General features: G+C 53.9%; 1 protein-coding gene across 1 annotated transcript in view; it reads right to left on the bottom strand.

Annotated features, from left to right (window-relative positions):
* Positions 1-20,904, bottom strand: part of LDLRAD4 (low density lipoprotein receptor class A domain containing 4) — a 303,264-nt gene extending 282,360 nt beyond the window's left edge. Inside the window, 1 exon segment of the mRNA XM_082355017.1 lies at positions 20,483-20,904. The gene's annotated coding sequence lies outside the window, so the exon portion shown is untranslated.
* Positions 20,905-22,855: the final 1,951 nt, after the last annotated feature.

Below are 22,855 nucleotides of genomic sequence, written 5' to 3'. Positions count from 1 at the left end.
TCACGCACTTTAATTAGCCTCTAAAAATACAGGGACCGACCTTCATGCCCATCTTTGTTCACACTTGAACCCATTTTCAACAATGCATTTTTAATTCGCTCTTAAGCATCTACTTATACATCTGCGGGCGCCTACCTCGTAATCCAGGCAGAACTACTCTGTGGAAGAATAGCCACAGCTCCTGGGTTCTGGGCCCCTTCCCGGTCCTCCCAGCCAGCCCCATGCACCCTGGGCAGAGCTGTCAGGGCTTGGTCCCTCAGCCCCTGTGGGAGCCTGGCTCCCATCCCACCTGCAGGAACTCTTGTGAGCATCCCTCCTCGGGAGGCGGGCAGGGCGGATGGGGCAGGCACTCAGTCCGAGCCTCAGTTTCCTCATTTGGAAGCAAGGATAGCGACATTCGCTACCCGTGCAGTAAGCATTTGGCCAAGGCCCGTGTGAATGTTCATTAGGGGTAGTAGTACTTCCTGCCAGAAGAAACTCAGCAAAAAACTCAGGTGGCCCCAAAACTGACATGGCTTAAATCCAACGCGTGGGCCTGTCTCCCTCACTGGCCTGTCTTACCTGAAACCTCCCCCAGTGACTGGCACTGAGCGAGGACCCACCAGGTGTGGGCCGAGTAGAATCAGGCTGGCCCCCTCCCCTGGTGGGGCCATAGCACAGTCAGCCCTGCAGGGTGTGGAACTGCAGGGGTGCGGGGGCGGGGGGTACAACATGGTGCTCCTCCCAGGCAGGGAAGTAAACGCCCAACACCGTTTCCCACACCTCCCCTGAGGCCCTAACTCGGGCACAGCTCCACTTACGGGACCCACGGAGTCCACCCAATAAAGTGGGGGGGGGGGGTCCACGGAGGTGAGCCGGTGACAGCACCGCCCCAGCACCTCGTGTGCGTGAGAGGAAAGCCCCCAAAATAAGAAGGTCCAGGGGACACGGATAATTCACGAGTTTTCATTCTTTTGTTTCCCCAGGATGCCTAACAAAATTGCTAGTGAGGCATATGATACATGCTTTCTAAAAACTTATTAAATGTAACCTTAAATGAACACTCCAACCTATTCTACAGAATCCCAACCGCAGGGTCCACCCGTGAGCTCTGCAAGAAGTGCAAACTCCACACAGGAGCACTCACATGTAAGGCTTGCTGTGCGTGTGCGCAACTGTGTGTGTATGTGTGTGTGAATCTAAACATATATATGAATGTATGTGTCTGCATGTGTGTGTACGTGTGTATCAGGAAGACACCCCTAAGCTTTTGATGGCAACTCTTGAAGGTGTAAAAGTGATTATATTAACCACGATACACTCCATGTGGACCAATAAATAATTTTTAAAGATTTCAAAGGTTAATTAGTAACTATAATAACAAAAAGAGAAGAACGGGCAGGTAATAGAGAAAACTGGGGCCTTTACCATAACATTAATTTAATTTATGGCAGTTAAGTTTAATAAGCGATAGCTAGCTAGGTGGGTGGATTGGATGGATGGATGCTGACATAGTGTCAAGGGCTGTGCCCATATTTTGTCTCATTGTTCCTCCACACTGTTTGAGAGATGGTTTTATTCCCAGTGGACAGTTAGTAGCGCACCCAAGGTTAAGAGCTGGAAGGTGGCAGAAGCCAGGACAGCTGGCCCTCAGCAAGGCAGCCTCGCCCCTTAGAAAGTCCAGGTGTAAAGTGGTTGGGAAATTATGAGCTGCTGGGATCAGACACAAATACGCAAAGTGCTCAGACGTAAAGGGCAGCTCCAAGCCGCTCAAAGAGGGGCTTCAGGACAAGGGGTGTGGGGACAAAGGCACGAAGGTGAAGGGCTCAGAAGAGGGGCCGCCAGACAGCAGACGAGACCCCACTTGGGGATGGAGGCTGGGGCCCAGTGCTGCTGCCCCCTGAGTAAGGGGGGCGACCGGGGCTCCGACCGGATATCAAGCCGAGTGAAAGGCCAGAGATTGAACTAAACGACTTGGAAAGCTGCTTTTATTAGAGTCAAGTAAAACACTTTTTCTATCTACCACATAAAAGACATCTATGCCACAACTACCATATTTTAAAGGTAAAATACTAACAATCTCTGTGTCATTGTTCTGAAAGATCCATTTCTCAATGAAAATCATTAGACAGTGCTTAAAGGTGCTTCTTCTGCATCTGAATAAAGTTATGAAGCTCCTGCCTGCCTCTCTGTGCCCCCACCTGCCATGATCAGACATCACTAATCACCCAAACAGTTCCAGGCCTGAAACCACAACACCAGTAGGAATTAAACGGCCTCTGCATCTCAAACCTCAATTCCTAAACTGTAGAAGAAATGTGAACTGGTGCTGCGGTGACTTGACATTTCCTTCTCTTGAGTAAAACTTGAAATACCAGAATCCTAAACAGAATTGTTTCATTGGACTTTCCCAGACAGTCATAAATAAAGGGTTCCTGTAAGTCAACATGTCTGAAGTACTTTGCTTATTCAAACTCATATTTTCTCTTCCCTAAAACCCTCCATCTTTTGTTACGATTTTAAGTTTATGTGTATTTTTGTAGCTATCTTTAAATCACTCCTGGCAGAAGCTGGGTGTGCACAAGGAAATCAACAGAACACCACCAGTGCAAGAGGGACAGGCCAAGACCTCCACAATGCATCCTCTAGATACGCGACCCGAGCTACTCCCCAGCTAGACTGCAGGGCCTGAGCCCTATGCCCACGTCAGAGGGCGACAGGCCACGGGAGCCTTTCCGGACATCTGTCTCCTGCAGGTGATGGACGGCACGCGTGTACCCGTCCACGTCCCCAGAGCCCAGCCTACTCTGACCTCTGTGGACATGAAAGTCTGAGCCATGACCCCTGCAACATTCATGTTAAATGACAGTAAAATACGGAGACACAGCAGACAGCGGGTGGTTATCTCTGTAACCTGGGCCCCCAGTGAGAGTGCTCAGTAAGGTCCCAGGAAACCAGCCTCTGGAGGCCCAGTGTGAGGGGAACGGGGGCCGGGATGGAGCGAGGCATCTGAAGGAACTGCCCCTGGTGGCACCGACTTCAAAGGGACCCCAAGGTTCCAAGGGTCGCCCCTGCACCTGCCCACCAGTCGGTTGGTGTGAGAAGCTGCAAGGCTGGCTGACCATCAGGACCCAGAGACAGCAGCCTTTTGACAGGAAGGCCTCAGGGCCTGAATCCACCAGCTGCTCCCTCTGCTCCTGAGACACTGTCTGACCACAAGGAAGCCAATTTTGCCAAGGTTTTGCCACCTCCATCCCTGGGTGGGATCTCTGCCCCATCTGAATTCTCTAAGTATCAGAACCTCTTCGTCAGGTTGACGCTGGATGTGACACCTGCTGGCACTCACCCCTGAGGAGCACTCAGGCTGAGCTCGCCAACCACAGACGGCAGGAAATTACACAGGACCCGCTGTGGCCCCCGTGGAACTTTACTGTCCTCGGGTCGCTACACGTGTGAGGTGTGAATAGGGTTACGAAGGAAGGAGTGCGGACCAGGTCTGCCTGAAGCAAGGCTGATGCTTTCTTTGGCAGAAAGCACGAGACAACCACCATTTGCCTTGATCCTCAGCACTGGCCGTGTCTCCTCCATCTGTTCTCCAGCATCTCTGCAAACACACTACACGCCAGGCCCTGCATTGGGTACTTGGAACATAGAAGAGGGCTCAGAGATCGTGGTCTGTGTGGAAGGCAGGCGCGAGAACAGTCAAGTGGGAAACAACGGTGTGAGCAGGCGTGCACACACACACTATGGTCAAACTCTGAGCACAGGGGAGGGCAGCGACATGCCGGCCTGGGGTGCTGACATGGGGCACCTCATGGGAAGGGGCGGGGAGGCAGCACCTCCCAGAGAACGCACAGGAAGGCGGGGCGGTGGGGGAGAGTGAGAGCCTGCAGAGGGCATGTGGGAGGGGCCGGGCCGAGGAGCCTGCACCCCCAGCACCTGCAACTGGACCACACGAGGCCGCCGCAGCTGCTCTGCGTGTAAATGAACCTGTGACCTCCTAGAGCACCTTCCCTGGCCACCCATGGGACCCGTCTCCATCACTGAAATGGGTCTGGGTCGGGTCTTTCAAACCACTCCTCTTTAAACACAGGGCAAGGCTGTCTGGAACACGGTGAGGCCGAAGAAAGATTGATACCCTCTGAGCTCCCCTCACCAGCCCACCAGAAGCAGCCCCCCAACGCGGCACACTGGGGGGTGGGGGGCACACAGGGCTCCGGAGCCCCACAAACCACCGAGGAGCGCGAGGCGTCCCCACCCCGCGCTGGGTTCTAAGGGTAAAGAACGCAGTGTGCAAAGAGAGCGCAGCCTTTCTGAGACTATTCAAAGCCCCCTGGACACCAGAACTTTCATTTGCTCGTTAATACCTATAATTCATCCTAACTAATCAAAATTCATACTAGGTAATTCACCAGCTAATTAGAATTTACAAGGGCGCCAATGCCATTCAGGGCAGCTCATTTAGAAGCCACCAAAATCCTTACACAAGACGTGAGGGAAAAGGAGAACTGAGTCTGTTTAAACTTCTAAGTGGTCCCATCAATACTCTTTATTCCCTCAAATCCCATAGCCCAGGAGGCTGTTCTCACTGGATTAGCTGCGTCAACATTTCCAGTCCCTGCTCCCCTCCCCCAGGCCCCCCACCAGCCAGCCAGTCGAGGACACACACCTTTCATCCACACTCAGGAGCTGTGCTGGGCAGTGCTGGGTCCACACTCCTAGTACAGGCTTGGTCTCAGCCCCACCCCAGAGGTCTTCTTGTTCGGTCTCTGCAGGACCCTTAAAGTACCGCACCTTCGGTGTGCATTTCCGCAGGCGGGAACCTGGTCGGTGGGCCCCGCGCCGCCGCCCTCGCACTGCCCGCTGGTTCAAGGTCTCTCTCACTCACCTTTGCTCTTGACTAACCACCAACTCTGAAACAACCCAGTTTATCACAGAAACTCAGCAAAGATACAGAAGTCTTCCTTTTGTGTGAAAATCAGCTGCCCAAATAAAGAACTCGGTTCCATCCAAAGGAGCTTCAGGGACGTCCAGGACTGCAGGCAAGGAAACTCCAGTGTCCTCCCAGGTGAGCCAAGGAGGTACCGACAGGACGTGACACATTTGGGGACGAGCCAGAAAGCGGAGTCTCTGCCTCTCTGTGAACTCAGCAGGCGTCCTCAGAGTTCTGCCTCTGGTCTCTGCCCCAGATAATGACAGAAACCCTGGATCCGTCCCGTGCTTGAGTGGAAACGTGACTGGAAGCCCCTCCAACTCGGGAAAGGCAGATACTGGGAGCCTTGTCACGTCTGCACCTCCCAGCAGTTCCTGGGGTTTGGGTGGGTTTTCAGAGCACGTGCTGCACGGGCGAGGATGCAGCAGGAGCAGCTCCGCCCCGACACCCGTTTCCTACACAAACAGCCCAGGAACCGGGGCTCTGAGGAAGCAGACTCCCCGGGGAGCGCCAGACTCCACGGCAGCCGCTCATTTTGGAGACAGATCTTAACAACATGTGACCTTCGACAAGTTGCTAACATTCTCTGGGCCTCAGTTCCCTCATCTGTAAAATGCGAATGATCGTCACACAACGCAGTCCCACAAATGAACAAAATCCATCAAGAGAAATCCTGTGTTGGGAGTGCTGGGGGGAGGCTGGCATGGGGCTCTCAGTGGGGAAACTGAGTCCAGAGGTCTTGAGTGACTGGTGCCTGACCCAGGGTGGTCGAGCAATAGTGTCCACTGCAGGAAGGGTCTGGGAGCAAGAAGCCACATTTCCTGAATGTCTTCCAGCTGCTTCTCCCATTAAAGCAGAATCAGCCTCCTTCCACCAGACCCTGCGGCTCTGAAGGAAGTTACCACGTCGTCTACAAGGCAGGAGGACAAGGCATGCTGGCCAGTCCCTGCCCCAGCCCGTCGGTCACCATGGCCTTCCTTTGTAGATAGCGTCTAGACGAGAGGAGTGGGTGCCACCAGGGAATCTGCATGGGGAGGACACCGCGGAAGCACAGGACCAGCCGACGGCAGGACATGGGGCAAGGCGCCTCCCACAAGCCCAGTCCCCAGTCCTTGAAGCAGACGCCTGAGGGCCATGATCACCCCACCTTCCAGGCGGGGAAACCGGAACTCAGCCAGGCCTAAGACCACACCCCAGATGGACAGCAAGCACAGCCCCAACACGGGGGGCAGGGGATCCCCCACCGGGGCTCTAGGACCCCCGCCTCCAACCTGCTCATTAGCCCCTTCCTCTGGGGCAGCTGTGGACGCCCCTCCCCCTTCTCTGTGTTGCTCTGCCTCACTCTCCCTCAAACAGGAAACAACTTTACTGCTCGAGTCACGACGTCCCCACCGTGACTCAGGACAGACCCTTACAACCGTTTCTCTGGATCGAGGTGGGACCATGTTGATTCTGAGCAGCTGCGGGAGGGGTGGAGACGCCAGCACGGGGGCAGAAGCAGCAGCTAATTCTACCCACACAGGACGCTGGGCACCCAGTCAGGACGCTCCACCAGCAAAGACGGAGTCTCAGAAGGCAGGCAGGGTGGTCTCGCAGGTGACCCCAGTTGACCCCAGGCACAGAGCAGGCAGAGGCTGCTCTTAGATCAGAGCCAAATGGTGATTTGAGGGGAAAAGATGGAATCGTGATTCTGCGTGTAATTGTTTTCACATCAAGGAGAAAGTCTGCTGTACGTAGGGCGCTGGGGGCACGTGTGGTGCCAGATGGAGCCGCTCTCCGTTAGAGTAAACCTCACCGTCCCCATAGCAACTCCCTCCATGCTTCCAAGATGCTTAAAAAGACACACATCACATTGTTTTCCACAGTTTTTCAGAAACTGACTTTTTGTTCCATGGCCTGAAGAAATCAAGTTCACTGGTGATTTTCTTGCTATAAAAAAGATCACTGTAGCAAATACAGAAAAGGTAAAAAGATGGGATTTCAAAATCTCCCTCGGGGCTACAATGGAGATGTCCATTTTTAAGGTCCTGGTGCATCTCCCTGCAGCGTGTTTTCCAGGGGAAGGCGCGTGTGCCCGCATCGGTCCAGCCAGATTGCTGACGGAGGCAGAAAGTGGAGCTCGGCCCTCGAGACAACTCACCCCCGCTGGTCGGGGCAGGACCGCAGATGTGTCCCCTGGACGTGGGGAGACCCCCACCTCACCCACAGGCACGGCTAGTGTGTGGTGACACATCACACGGGCTGAAATCCATCAGCGGAAATGAACCACGGTGTTACTTGCCACTAACTGGAATTTGTCTTATTCAGGCTTTTTTCCTTGTTCCACTAAATACTTAGTTTTCACATCCTTGTGGATTTTAAATCCAAGGCAACAAAACACAACTCAAGAAGACATATCTAACACCAGAATAAAAGCACAGTCAGGTGTCTAGAGAATGAGTCAGGCTCCCAAGTACCTGTCAAGAACTTAGTCTCCTTTGAAAAGATGGAAAAACAACGCACAGATGATAATTTTCTCTACTTTGAACTTTTCCTGATCCCAAGAACAGAAGAAAACAGCTAAGGAGAACCAAGATAATAATAAAGACACTTTGTCTAAAGGGAAAATCTCTACCTATGATGATCTTAATAAAGCTAACAAATCTGATGATCTTTTATAATTTGATTAATTTGCTTGAAACAAATAGATAATATTTCATTTGTCCGCAGTTTATCTGGCCAGCGGGTTAAACTGGCGGGGTGGCGGGTAGGGGAGCGAGAGCAGGTCAGGCAAACAATCGCTTCTCTCTTGGGTAGGTCACTTTGGGGGGAAACGGTAAAATAAAAGTTAATGTAGGTGAGGAAACACCTGAGGGGCGAGGGGAGGGGGACAGTGTGGATGCTGAGCTGCGCCAGCCCCCACTCAACCCCCCAGCCTGCAGCTCTGCTTCAGCCTTTCCGGCAGGACCGTGTGTTTGCAGGGAGGCCTGGCCTGACCCCTGACGACTGTGGTGGGACCCCCGGCACCCACACCGGCCCCCAGGAGTCGCCATCCTGCCACGTCCAGCACGCGCTCCCCAGTCCTGCACTCGCGGTCCCAGGCACCTCCCCCTGCACAGACAGAGGAAACCAGGACAGGGTATGGGCAGGATGCCCGACAGAGGCCTGAATGAAGTGAGAGACAGACACACAGCCCTGGGGGGTGGGTTTCAGCAGCAACCACAAGGCCCTGTGGGTGGAGCTGGATGGTGAGGAGCCTCAGGGGACGGCGGCCAGAACCCCGGGCCAGGTGGAGCAGCCGAATCCCGGGTCCCCTGGCCCAGTTCACATGGCCGCTGGGCTGAAAGCAGACTGTGTGGTGGGGAGGCGAGTGGCCAGTCGGGAGACCCTGCGTGAGGCCACGGAAGGGACACACTGAGCTACTAGCGACGGTGACAAGTGACCAGATTTGGGGGAGCCCAGGAGGGCTCCAAGATGTGTGTCTGAATCACTGGGTGGGGGAGGGTCAAGTACATGGCTCTAGACACAGGCTTGGAGATCCCCACTGGGCAGTCGGGCATGAGTGTGAAGTCAGAGTCTGGGGCAAGAGCCTCCACATAATACAGAGCCCACTTCAATCCACACAACAGAATTAATTCTAAGCTTTCCAAGCGTGGGTGGGAGGTTCTGGGGTCAGAAAGCTTCCCCACTGACAGATGAGGGGGAGACCGCACTGAGGGCCACTCTGAGACCAACCCCAACTCCCGGCCACATCACCAAGCACCCAACCACGTCTTGTCACAAGGCGGTTGTTAATAAAATCATGCCAGAGTCAGTGGCAGAGTCACAGAAAGGAAGGCTCAGATGAGGGGCACTCGGTCCCCCCGCCGGCTCACCAGGCTCTGCTCACTGTCCCCGTCACGCCTGCCAACCACCTGCCCCCTTCTCTCCACAGTCACCACTCCACCCAACAGCAGAGAACGTCCAAACACACAGGAGACAAGAGCCTGGCTCAGCAAGGAGGGGCCATTCTCGCCCGCACCGTCCTTCAGCGTCGGGCCATCCCCCGAATGCCCCGTGGGCTGCTGACCCTCTGCAGTAGTTACTGATCCCGCAGACTCAGTACCCCAAGGAGGGCGGAAAGCACTTCCTTCCTGCCTAAACCTTTGAGCGACACCTACCCCTCATTAGTGGTTTAGTGAGTGTCCAAGCAGGAGACCCTGCAGCCTCTGCCTCCATCACCAGCTCGGGACACACTTGGACTCAGGGAGAAACACAGCACCTCTGGGGACTGCAGACGAGAGAGCAGAAGACTGCAGAGCAAGCGTGGCTTCCGCCTGGGGTCCAAGAAGGGGACAGGACGCATGGTGCCCACAGAAGAGGAGAACCGAGCGGAGAAGAGCTGCCGGAGGCCGAGGCACAGGGGAGGCCAGGCACCGCGAGGGCTGGGGCTGCCTTATGCCACCGGAAAAGGGCCCCAACGCAGCACGAAAACTACTCTGCTAGAAGCGGAGAGACAGAACCGGCAGTAACTTGCATCCACAGCTGAAGAGATGGACACCAGGACAGCAGCCACGCCACGTTAGGGAAAAGGAGCCAGGGCTGAAGGACACTGGACACACAGCTGGACGTCGGCTCCACTGCGACTGCCAGGCGACACTCCAGGTTTGCCAGGACCTGCCGTAGTTTAAGTGCCACAAAGGGCCACCAGCACACCTTCCTCTAAGAACAGAGGTGAGAGCGGCCGCCCCACGCACCTCGCCTCACCCCACGTCTCTTTCTGCACAACCACGGGGAAACGACTGCTCAGCACAGCCCTCAAATGGCCTTGTACTTCTGAGTCTGACTAGTGTTTTGCCCTAACCTCTCAAAATTATGCTGCCCAGGTTCCTGCCCATCCAGCAAGCTGCAAAGCCTTGTCCCTTCAAAAAACCACCCGCCGTGCAGCCTGGACGACTGCAGGCCACCTCTTCCCAGCAGGTTTTGCACATTAAGATACACTCTGATTTGAATCCCACATTCAGCTAACAGCCGCATTAGAGATCAATTACACTTCCACATACGCTTCATTATTTGTTTGTTCCTTAAAGCCAAGGATCATGAAATTAGATGCTGTCTGTGAAGAGCTTTAAAAAGTTAGTGTTTTGCAAATAGAAGCCACTACTGTCACCATATGAAAGTGACAAGCCTGGCCCCCTGGTGTGAGCTTCCTGGAGCACGAACATTTTCGCATTTTGTGAAATGTGAACAAGTAACGAGTACTGGAGAGCTCAGGCTGGGACAGGGCCCCCAGGGCAAACAATCAGGTGTCCCAAGGGACCCTGTTTCTCTTCACCGACGTGGCTGGTTGATTTGGTTTTCAGCAAAGATGGGCAGAAACTATGCAACAGACTCAGTCTGCCAACCTCTCCACAGCACCACAACTGTCCCCACCGGTGACAGCGACGGCGCCTCGCCGCACACGCCTCCAAGTCCCACCTCTGCTCATGCTCGTCCGCAAGCCCTCCTCCTCCCTCTCCACCCGCCACCACGCAGGTCACGGTCACGGGTCAACTGCCACTTCTTCCCAGCACCTGTGCCCCTCCCCCGAAAGCCCCCTCTACCATCAGTTCAGCCCAAACCCGCTCCCGTCGCCCGTACAGATGGGGTCTGACCCGCAAAGCTCCAGCCACAGCCCACGTTCTGCTCGGGCAGGACGAGAAACAGCGTTTCTCGGCCTCACAGCCCAATGTACTCACTGACCTGCTCCACTGAGTAAATCATCTCACCTTCTGGACGGTCAGCTCTCGACAAAGCCGTCCTGCTGGCACTGCACGTTACCAAACCGTGTCAGAATCCGCCCGGCTCCCACCACCTGGAGACTCAGGAAAAGGGGCCACAGGAGCTAGGGCTGCAAAGTGGGGAGAGGAGCCATTGAGTCTGTGGCGCCGAACCACCGCATAGGGTTCCCTGCGCCCTCCTGCAGGGGTGCGTTAGAGCCCTAAACACAGGAGCCACGAGGTCACTGTGGACCTGCGGTGCCAGCCCTCCCCACCACAGTTGCTCCCTCGCGGCAGGCCCTGAACACGCGGTCCCACTGCCAACAGTGGCCCCAACTGTTCACACACGTCCTCCTATGAGCAAAGAAGTGTGGGCAGCACACACGGGTCATGCATACTTAATTATAAACTACACACGTGAGGACGGAAGCAGGGCCCCGCGCACATTGTACTGAGGTTTACGCCCTTGTCTGTGCCTTCTAGACCCCAGCGTGCACAGCTCTGAGAGCCCTGGACAGGGGAACCCTCTCCCTGCTGTCCGCCCCACAAACCGTTCTCTGGCCACCTCTCAGCCCAAAGCCAGCCTCTCCCTGAAGTCCCCTAGGTTGCCCAGAGCAGACCGTGTGCTCAGACATCACGGGGCCCCGTGGAGCAGAGGAGGAGGGGAGGGAGGGCGCCTGAGGCCGTCAGAGCTCGCAGGCCCAGAGGCCTCGGCCCCCCCCACCCCAGGTACACAATCTTTCCCAATGAACGAACGGCTCAGATGGCATTTCCCGCTCTTAACCCGGGGCTTGGCTACAAGCACCTGTCCTCACTGCTTGCTGCTTCCTGTGCCAGACTACCGGCTCCTTGAGTCCTGGGGGCAGGAGCAGGGTCCCCGCCTCACAGGCTGGGCGGGTGCTTCCCAAATGCTCCCTTGACTGGAGGCAGCCACACTTTACCGAGCTCTCACTGAGGCAGCGCTGGGCCCCTCCCTGCTGGTCTACATGCGCCTTATCTCGTTTGATCCCCTGCAAACCTAAGGGGCAGGCAAATGGCTATTTTAGGGAAGGGCAAACTGACCTTCCCAAGGTCACAAGGCTTCCAGGGGCTTGGCAGGGCAGGGGGGCTGTGAGCCACTGACAAAAGCAACCCCCTTACAGCAAAACTTTCCTCAAAACCAGGAGGTGATGCGTCTGCGCGCTATGAACAACAAATCCCCTTGGGCGGCTCAGGCCCACACTACAGCCCTGATGCTGCTTCTTCGGGTGGCCAAGGCCACAACGGGAGCCGTTCCCTCAGGCACATAAATGTGCCCCAATTCCTAAAATCCAGTGTATGAACCACGTTATAACAGTAAAAGCGTGAACATTCACACGAAGCACTCAGTACAAAGAGGTCCATCAAATAACAAAAGCTCCAATCCATGGAACAGCCAACTTCTTTTATCATAAATAAACACTATGTTTTCTCTGGACTAAATTTACTACATAAGTTATATAGTTATGACTGTGTATATATATTTATTATTTTTACATTACTCTTCAGATAAAAAAAAAAATTAAATCCCAGGACCTACCTCTAGTTTGGAAGTAAAAGATTGTGGCTCTTATATTTAAATACCAGTAGGATGAAAGCTAAGTTCTGAAGGGGGCAATATTTATCTTAATAGACAAAGTCATAGAAATATAACCGTTCAACCAAGCCATCCAGCTGTAAACATTACCCACCCTTGAAATCATGCTGCATTATGTCCAGAAAGACCCTCTGTTCCAACTGGAAGATTCCGGCATTCTATCATCCTGCTGAAGGAGCACACCAGGTTGGATTAAACCCAAGTCTGTGAGCCCTGCACACACGAGCCAGCAGCAAACAGCGCAGAGGGACACAAGGGGTGTCAGCAACCTATTCCATGACACCTATTCCATGACCAACTCCCTGGGAACTCCTCTGCTCGCTCTACCTCCAGGGCTTTGGCCCCGTCTGCCCTGCTAGCCATGTCCAGGGTGTGTTTGCACCTGGAAAGCGTGGTGTGGCTGCCCACATGGCCAGCAGGGGGGCCAAGCAGACAACGGCCAGGGTGCTCCCCACAGGCTGTGCCTGGAGGGCCGGGGTCACTCACCCAAGCGCCGGCGCCCACCTGGGCCCCTTGGACCATACTCTCTGCTCACTGGGCCACTCCCGACAGTGCCGGGCGCTCCCAGCATGCACCCCAGGGCGTGGTAAGCACCCACACCTGCCCCAGCACCGACGCACAAAGGTGTGTGTGACCAGAACAAGCTAATTGGGGCTCAATTACCCCAAGATGCAGGTGTCATGTCTTGCTCCCTCCAGCTGTTCCCCAACCTTTCAACCAAAAAAGCTGCCTTTCGAGGAAAACAAAACCAACTTTAGTTAACTGCAACGTACTGAAGATGCTGAGATGGTTCTCCTTCTCTGGAGCTTCCGGAGCAGCCGGTGTGGGCGCCGACCCCCTCAGGCTGGAAGCAGAAGTCTGCGAAAGCGTAGAGGGGACCAAGGGAGAGGCCCCCAGCAGAGGGCACCCAGGCCAGGTGTCTCCCATCAGCCATCGAGTGAAACGTTAAGAAAATGAATTTTATGTTGGTATCCTTGGGCAAAAGGCCAGGGAAGAGTTTGATCTCAAAAAGCGATCACTGAGAACGGAGAGGAAGGACTGAGATAAGTGTCACACAGCTCCTCAAGCAGCTGCTGCCGAGCCACCCCTCCCCCACCTCATCCCTCCACCCGGGGCCCACGTTACCCAGCCGGTTAGGGTGAGGATGTTGGGGAAAGACCAAGCACAGCCTTTGGCCATAAAATCCCGTAATTTTATTTAAAAATGTATTATTAGACTGTCTCGTGCCCTTAACCTACCTGAGCAGGTTTAATTCCAATTTAAAATAGCACAAAGGTCTTGAGTACGTTTAATTCGAATTTAAAACAGCATAAAGGTCTTATCTCCATGCTGGGAGCATCTGCTAACATCACTGCATCTGCCCACAGCAAAGCTCTAGCAACAGCAAAACTCTCTTCACCTGTGTATCCCCAGATGCCACGCCCTGATTTTCACAACAGAAGGATGGGAAGAAAAATTTAAACATACCATTTCATTGCCAAACTTGAAAAGATTTTTTTCATAACAATATTCAGCACTGGCAAGACTACAGTCACCCCTGTGTCCGTGTGCAGTGTCCCCGCCTTTCTGAGAAGCAACTGGTAATACTTCTGGAGGAGCCTCTAAAAGTTATACCCACCAGCTCCTCCTTGAGGAAGCTATCCAAAGGACGTAATCAGAATGTCCAGTGCAGAATTATTTATAATAGGGAAAACTGCTAACAGCCTCAGTGTCCCAAAACGGGCTTAAAAAAAAAAACAATATAACCACAGCACAGGGTAGAATTTAATAGTCATCAGCAGTGGTATTTTTGGAGACTATTTAAATTACATGAAAATATGTTCAGGATGGAATGTTAAGTTTATAAAAAGTACATAAGTTCGATGCATGATTTTATAATTAAGTCTGGAAAGAATCTACAAAACTGTAAATAGAGGTCATCTCTAAAGGTAGTGGAATTATAGGTAATTGTAGTCATTTTTATTTTCTTCTTGTTTCTTTTTTTTTTTCTCTTCTTTGTTTCATAGTTTCCTAATTATCTTCAATAAGTATATAATCAGGAAAAAAAGGATTTCAGAGACTAGATCCGTGACACTGGTTTTAGTCAGGCCTGAAAGAATCTCTGGAATAAAGTCAGGTTCAAATAGAGGGTGGAACCTGGTCTAGGGCCAACCCGGGCCCCCATGTGCTTGACAGGGGGACCAGACAGGAACTCCCCCAGGCCAGTGCAGCCCCAACGCAAAAGGGCACCCATCCAACCCGACTCCAGGGACCAAACTAGACAGAGGCCCAGCAGGCCCTACAGTGTGTGGCCACCACAATCCCCTCAGAGAGGACGGCACCACCCAGCCACTCAGGGGTGTGAAAGGGCCAGGTCCCACCTGCTGCCGTGGGAAGGTTTGCAAAGGGCTGGGGAGCCGTCCTGCAGGACCCCGGACATCCGCACCTCCTGGGGCCTCACTTCAGGCCCCATAACCTCAAACACTTAGGTCCGTCCGAGATGAACACAAGAACTGCACGCAGATACATGTGGTTGATTAATCCACGCCCCCTCGGAGTGAGACAGAGAATCTGAGAGATGTGAGTATCTTTTCATTTCACCTCACATTCAGGGACTTTCCGGGTCCTGCTGAGCGGGGAGGGCCTGGGCCACCTCAGTCGAGCCCCGCAGGCCTCGGGTGTCCCCCGGAAGACAGGACCGACGCCCGACAAACCTCACCCAGAGAAGACCAGCGGAGGTGGTTCCACAGAGCCCAGGACCACAGGCATCAACTCTCTGGCTGATTCCTCCTGGGAGGACGAAGTTCAACATGGACAAAACAGAGCCACCAACGGCCCAATTCTCGAAACCAAGGCTGTGACCACAGGCAGGACAGGCACAGGAGCAGGGTTTAGAAATGGGGGTGGGGCCCGGAGGTGGGGTGTAAATCAGAGCCATGGACAAAGGCAGGAAAGAAGGAGGAGCCCTGGGCCCTGCTTGGGATGAGGAGAGACTTGGTCCCCCTCTGCCCGCCGTGAGAGGTCCCTGAGGAAGGGCCAGCCCCAGGGTCACAGCCCAGGCCCCAGCGTGACGTGGCCACCTCCACCTTTGCTCACGAGACAGCATTTCTTCACTCCGGCATTTCAGGCTTCTTGCTGCCTGTCTGCCAACGGCATGGTGGCGGTGCCCACGTCCCAGGGCTGCTGGGGGGCTTCAATCAGCTAATATAACACTAAGGACAGCCTGGCACAGGGGCGGTGCTGTTGTCGCTCTGACCGCTGCCCGGGGGAGCCCTCCCGAGCACGGCCTGGCCTTCCGCCTTTGGAACAGTGGGATTTCACTCTCGAAATTCCCTCCCAACTCTGTGCAGAGGCTGCTGGCTCCAGGGCCATGGACCGGCCACCAGAGGCCCAGTCCACTTCTGGGGAACCAAGGAGGCAGCGCTGGGAGCCTGCACTCCACAACCCCAGGGATGGGGCGGGGAGCACCTTGCCACATCCCACCATATGGCTGGATAGCGGGGTGGGGGGGTGGGTAGGATGGGATGGGGCCTTTTTGCAAATTGGACAGAGCAGGCTTACTTTGAAGAGAAATTCTAGGTCCATTTAGGGACCATGTTGCTCATACCCACCCAATTCCTGCCAGTCCAGGCTCTGAATCCTGTCTGCACAGAGAAGATCCTGCGAGTCATTTGGCCGGGGCCCAACTTAGGAGGTGGCTTTGTAATACAAGCAGTGTGTCCGCCAGCAACTAAAGCAAGACCATTAAGTTCATTACACCTGTCACTCTGCCAGCTGACTATCCACACGCCAGGGATGAAAGTACACTGTGCCCAAGGAGTGTCACCCAGCCCCCTCCCGGGCAGCTCACACACTTATGTCAGACAATTTGTTCTCAATGCCTGCACCTGCAGAAAGAACAGCAGCCAAAGTTTAGTTTCGTCGGAAGCTGGACCCTGGATGGAAGACGAGGTGCCATGTCCCCTGATGCAGAGGAGGGGAGACATGGGGGTAAGGGGTCATCGAGGGGCAGGGCCACCAGGCCAGGAAAAATACAGAGCTGCTCCCTGGATTCTGCCGCCTGCAGCCCTGGGGAAAATAAAAGCAAGAGACACACCCTTTTCGCTTCCAAAGCAAGTCACAGAATTCCAGGCAGCCCGCAGACCTTCCACACACCCACGCACTGCACATCCTGCAGGCTCCTGGATGCCCGAGGCCCTGCCCACTGCTCACAGCGGTAATTTATTTATCCCTGTCATGTAACATTAGCAATCTGTCTGAAGCTTGGCAAGCACCAACTTGCACTGTCATATAAACTGTCTGACAAACTTAAAGTTTCATAAATGCTTCTTTTTTCCAGCAGACAATAAAGCATCATAAGAAAAAAGTTATCTCCTTTTCTGTTCCTTTTCTCTCTTCCTCTTCCAAAATAAAGGCGGGCGGGGGCGGGGCTGGGAGAGAAAGAATGAGAAAAAAAGAAAGCCAACCACAAAAGAACTCATGCAAACAGAAATGATCCCTCAGCAGGATTCTTAACCTTGAAAGTCTCAACACTTTTCCAATGCCAAGGAAATGAGGAAATGAGTGGGGGAGGGGTGGCACCATGTCTGTTGGTCTTGAGGGGGTACAGGCAAAATCTGCAAAACAAAAGTACGGTCATTAAAAATTAATAAAGGGTGTGGACAGCAGCCTCCACCCGCTTCTGCTCGTGGGGATTTGAGCCAGACACTCTGCGTCCTCATTAAGTGGTGTCTGGCAGGCTGCCGGGGTTTTAGTGGATTCTGGGAATGCCAATATATTAACCAGAGGACTCTTTGCAAACCCTTTAGAGTTTTTATTCTAGAAAAGTCAACCATTTGGCACAGAGCAGCCTTATTTTTGTCCGGGAAAGCGCTCTGCTGCCAATCAAGGGAGAAATTATAGCTATGTTCTTCGTAATTTCCAAGACCTATCTGGAAAACAAGCTTGGTGGAAAGAAAAGTCCTTACAAAAACAGCTTAAAAGGCCAAAGTACCATTTTTAGTGGAAATTCAAAGAAAAGCAATGCATACTCAAATCACATGGATAGGAGACAACACAAACATTATTTTCAAGTCCTCCTATGATAGACAGAAAAACAGTATTAATTGGAAATACAAACCCAATATTTCTACAGCAATTAATAGTACAGGTGCTCACCTGTGTCCCCTAGCTGCCTAAAAATAAAGCTAATAATGCCACCCAAAAATCTCCCTAACACATGGCAGGTCTTGTGGCCTAAATTTTCAGATGGAGTCAGAAGCTATACATTGCTATTTAAAAACTGAAGATTCACTTTCCATCACACCCATGGTATAGGTCACGGTGTAACTCTAAGCTAACAAATCCCATGTAGGCAGAAAGTCACTTTGACATCAGAAAATACTGGCTTCCAGGAGAGTGTTCTGAGACCTAAAAAAGGAGGGGGTGGAAGCAGGGAGAGAGGGCACTGGGGACCCCGTAGCATTCCACACCGTTTACATTGAATAGCCATAAATCTATATGAAGTATGTCAAACGTTTCTAAAAATTTTCCAGGTTAACATGGAATGATCTTTTCATTTCTTTCTTCCTTCTGTATTAACTCTCACCCAAAAGAACAGAGACGCCATAAGCCCAGACACAGAAGAAAGATAGGAATAAACTTGCAAAGGGCCACCAGGAAGATCTGACCAGTCACAGTTGCCAGTGTCCCTGCCCTGAGCGCTGAGTGGTTGGTTTTACGTGATGACAAAAAGCCATGACCTCCTGCGCAGACCATGGGGGTGACTGCACAGGGATCTGGACAAGCTTAGGGGTTTCTGCTGGACCGCAGGCCAGGAACCACACCCAGGGCACTAAGTCACCGTCACCTCCCTATGCTCCTGTCGGGCTGGGAGGCAACCCTCCAGCAGCCCTGAGGAAAAGCCAACCACGTCCCAGGAGCTGCGGGCCGCTCTGCCAGGCCGCTAAGTCAACCGAGACTGCAGCCCAGGCCCAAACTGTAAACACCTCTGCAGGCGGGCGGGCCCTGCTCTCAGCGCCAGGCAAGAAAACTATTCTTAGAGCACTGTCAGCACTGGGTGGGGGGGGGGGGGGGGGTGGGAATAAATATTTGTCTATATACTCTGGCAAGTGGGGGCAGGAGACTTTGACTCAAACAATACGCCAACAAATGGGCACAAAATCCCTTAATAAGCAGCTGGCACTGGCTGGGTTCCTCTGCAGGACTGTGGTCATGCAAAGGGCCCCAGAGAGGATTCGAGAGACAGCCCTAATACCTGCTGGGAAAAGTCTTCTCCATCATAAATACAAGCCTCCACAAACTAGAACCACAGCCAAGACTCTTTCAAGGGTAACAGCAAAATGTTAAGAAATTAGAGGGGGCTTTTAAAACAAGGGAGGAAGGCAGCTACAAGTCCATTGCAGCAAATCCCTTACTGGCACTTACAGTCTCAGCCCTAATTCCTAACAGTGTGTTCAATGTCAATAGCAAAGTGAAGCTCTTAAAAGAATTAAGCTCTCAAAGATCACGAGGAATATACCCCCATGTTTTAAAAAGCACAAGAGCCATCAAAGAGCATCCAAGGATAGGAAACCAAATATTATAATTCAGTACATGTACATGGATAATAATCAGATCTACTCCTTTGTACATCGAATGACTCAAATTTGACATGACCCTTCACTGAACATAAAGAACATGTTCAAGAGAACAGTGCAGAGTATAAGGGCAAATGTACAGGTGACAATAAAGGCAATATAAGCCCTGGGAAGACTAAACACTCCTATGCAAATGCAGACCTGACTGGATGCAATGGCAGTTTCTCAGTGCAGATCCTCCAGGACCTGTCCTGTAACTCACACTGTCCTGCAGCTTCAGGGGAGACAGACTGGGAGAACACCCTCTTGGCTAGCCAAACAGGCGGAAGGACCATTTTAAAAGGAATCTTCCTGGTCTAGCCCCCAGGGATGCACCAACCTCCATGCCAGCCACAGGACCACATATTTCCAAGAGCCAGGGCGGCTCACCATCGCCACCCACCTCCACTGCAAGAAGCCTACTAACAGTAGCTCTGGAATCAACACGGTGCAGCTTACCTCACCTCATCCCACAATACCTACACACAGTAGGTCATCCAAAAATATTATCACCATCATAACTAACATTTAGAAAGCAGCACTGAACTACAAGCGAAGGGTCCAGGGATGCGAAGTTGCCAAAATAATTAGAAAGGAGAAGGAGAAGGGAGTAGATGGGACACAGAGGAAGAGAAAAAAAGCAAATCAGAATTATCCAATTTTAGCTAATTAAAAGAGTCTCTGGGGAAAACAAAAATTACGCTAGTTTATGTGTCCACCAGCACTCAGTAATCACTCCTGCGCCTGGGTCCCGGCTCGCTACGAGTTTCCCGCTGTGCCAACCGGCGCGCGCTCACCCGGGAAGCGGCCCGACCTACCCGCCTTCTCCAGGTGCCACCCACCCCGCCGCGGTCCCCGTCGTCCTCCAGAAACCTCCGCCTCATCGGAAGCCTCCTCCTTTTCCAGTTAAAAAAAAAAAAAAAGTTTAAAACCAAGCATTTGCCCTCGGGGCCAGCGCGGCGAGCTGCCCAGCACCGAGCCCAGGTCTCGGGCGACGCACTTACGGGGCGCGCCCAGCCCCCGGGGGGCCGGCGGGGGTCCCGGGAGGCGTCCTCTGCGCTGCGCCCCGCAGACCGCACAACAAAGGCAGGGCAGCCGGGCTGGGTGCTCGTCGCTTCCTGTTTATTCCGCCGTGAGGGTCACAGAAATTCTGCCCACGCCCGCTTCCTGCGGGCTCGGGGCTCAGCCTGAGGGCCAGCGGCGCCGGGACAAGCTGCTTCCCAGCCGCCGCGGGAGCCCCTGCGGCCCGCGCCCTGCTCAGCGCGCGGGGTGCCCGGGACGCGGGGTGCCCAGGACGCGGGGTCCAGGGTCCCGCCGCTCCGCGCCTCCCTCCCCGCAAACTCTGGCAATGTCCGCACAACCTGCCCGCGGACCCCGTCCCCCGCCGCGGCGACGCACAACCGTGCGGGGCACCGGGAAGCAGACGGCACGGTGGGGACCGCCCTCCTGCGCCCGCCCCCGGGAGCGCCCCGGGCGCCGCCGTGCCCACCGCGACGCCGCCGGGACTCGCGGGGGTGGGGGGCGGCCCGCCGACGGCGCGGCTCGCGGACGTCCAGTTCCGGCGCCCTGTCCTCCCGCCCGCGCCCCCGGTCCGCGCGGCGCCGAACTTGGCCAGACGCCGGAGCTCTGGGTCGGCACTCACCTGCGGCCGCGGCTCCGAAGTGAGGCTGCCGGGGCGCGGGGCGCGGGGGGGCCGCTTTAAGGGCCGGGATCGGCCCCGGCTCCCCGCGTTCCCCGCCCCCTTCCACGCTCCCCGGACGCTCAGCCGGCCTGGTGGCGGCAGCTCCTCCCCGGTTCGCAGGAGATTCCCGGCCCGGCCGGCCGGCCGGCCCGCAGCGCCAAGCGGGGAAGCGGGAGACGGTGCCTCGGGTGCCGCCTCCGCCTCCGCGCCGTCTGCCTCGCGGTCCGCCGGCCTCTCCGCTCTCCCCATCCCCCTCCGAGCGGGACCGGCGGCGGCCGGGCGGGGGCGGGGGTTGGGTGGGCTGGCCGGACCCCGCGCGGGCCGCGCTGACCTCCGCGGGCCGCGGGCACCGAGCTGGGCGAGCGGGCGCCCAGGCCGCGGGACCCCCGGCTGTGCACGCGGCTCGGCTCGGCCTCGCTGGGCGCGCGCCCACCGCCGGCCGGACGGGGAACTCCATCCCGGAGCCGGGAGACGACGGCGGGGGGCGCCGCAGGCAGCCGGCCTTCAGGCACTGGCCGAGATGCACAGTAGGGCTGCAGGGCCCTTAGTGGGACGGATGAATCCTCTTATCCCCACCTAGTCAGCCCCTTCCCAGACGGGGAGTTCAGGTGGATTCTTCCCACTGCGACCCTTTCTCCTTGGAGGACCTACATCTCTCCTAGGAAGGCCTTTGGGACTTAAACTCCACTTGAGTGCGGACAGTATACGTGTTGTCTTCCAGAAGTACTAGCATTCACACTGGCCAACCTGACCGTGTTTGATAGGGGTTTGGTTACTGCCACAGCATACGGGCATTTTAACCCAGCTTTATTACAGCCACCAAAATTAGACAAATTAATTGCCAAAATTAACCCCCCTGCAGACATATCAAAATACACCAATCTGGGGTTTCAGGTAGGGTATAACAGAAGGGCAGCTAATTAAAGCAGCTAATTTTCAATGTCTCCACCTCCCCGCCAAAAGTTGACCAGCTCATGCTTCCATAATATCAGAGAAAAGAATCTTTTGAAATCTACATTAATTTATCAGTAACTTTTTAGTTAGTGAAATGTTAGCTTAATTCAACTTCCTTTGAACAGTCCTCAGCTGTCCTCAGCTATGATGGTAACTGCTGTGTAGGATTTGATCAGTGCTCATAGGTGATACAATATTAACTACCATTTATTGTGCCAGGCCCTGTGCTAGGAATTTTATGGAGATTATCTAATTCAATCCTCAGGACAACTGTGGCAGCTAGTACTTCCCCATTACACAGATGAGAAAGTTGAGGCCGTGAAAGATTGAGTAACTTGTCTCTAGACCACAGAATCCCGAACTGGCTATGCACAGTCCAGGAGCTGAACCATACTGCCACCTACAGCCGCACTGACATCCCTGCTGCTCAGCTCAGCCCAGCTCCCAGGCAGTCCCAGGCCCCAGGCAAATGAGGAGTGTCTACAGCAGTGGGACAGCTTTGAATCTGGCCTCCACAGAAAACTTCTTTAAATGAGAAGTGAGCTGATCAGTGCTTAATACAGGTAATCTGAATCTTGACAAGCATCTACTTGCTAGCTTATATTTAATGTGCCAACTAACAGCAGCTATGGGGTTGGAGAAATTGTTTTCTAGCCCTCTTGAGGTCAACAGAGAAATGGCGTTTTCCTTCTAAACCTGAAACTGCCCATAGACAGTGGAGAAAATGTTTTTTCCAAGAAGAGGAAACAATTTGTTATTCTATTTCACTTGGGCAGCATTTCCTTGTGAACGATTTAACCCTCTTAAATTGAGACCCGAATTTTACATCTTAGCCTCAGCTTTACCATTTATGACAAATCTTAATTCATTCTGCATTCCCATTTCTTGCTGTCTTCCCTAATTTATAACTAGAAACTGCAGGTCTCTGTTTCTATTTCTGGAAAACAGCTATGGGAGGAACGCTGTCCTCGTATTTGTTCTGCATTTCAGCTGCCCCCTCCCACAGCCCTGCACACACACACACTCGCCACAGCAGTGGCAGAGCCAGAGGCGTCTGGATGCACGTTTGCTCTCTGTAAAATCTGTCAGCTCACCTGACCGTTAGTAACCTCTCATGTTCATGCCAAGGGCCCAGACAGAGGCCAGGAGAGCAGCACTTGCTTCTGCTCCGAAGAGCGGAGCACATGTGTCCGTGGTGGCCAGAACTGCACCTGCTGCTTAGGAAGGGCCCCAGAGAGATCGGGGAAATGAATGGAGCCTCGTGTTGTGATGGACAAGAAATAATATTGAGGTAAAATATCACTAAACTGGGTGGAAATCAACTGAAAATGGTTTCAAGGAGTGGGATGTGAGAAACATTCTTTCTCAGTATAAATCCAC

The sequence above is a fragment of the Balaenoptera borealis genome, assembly GCF_965194805.1.
Source record: "Balaenoptera borealis genome assembly, chromosome: 14".
NCBI lineage: Eukaryota > Metazoa > Chordata > Mammalia > Artiodactyla > Balaenopteridae > Balaenoptera > Balaenoptera borealis.
The sequence above is the reverse complement of the archived record's forward strand: the minus strand, read 5'-3'. Positions and strand labels throughout refer to the sequence as shown.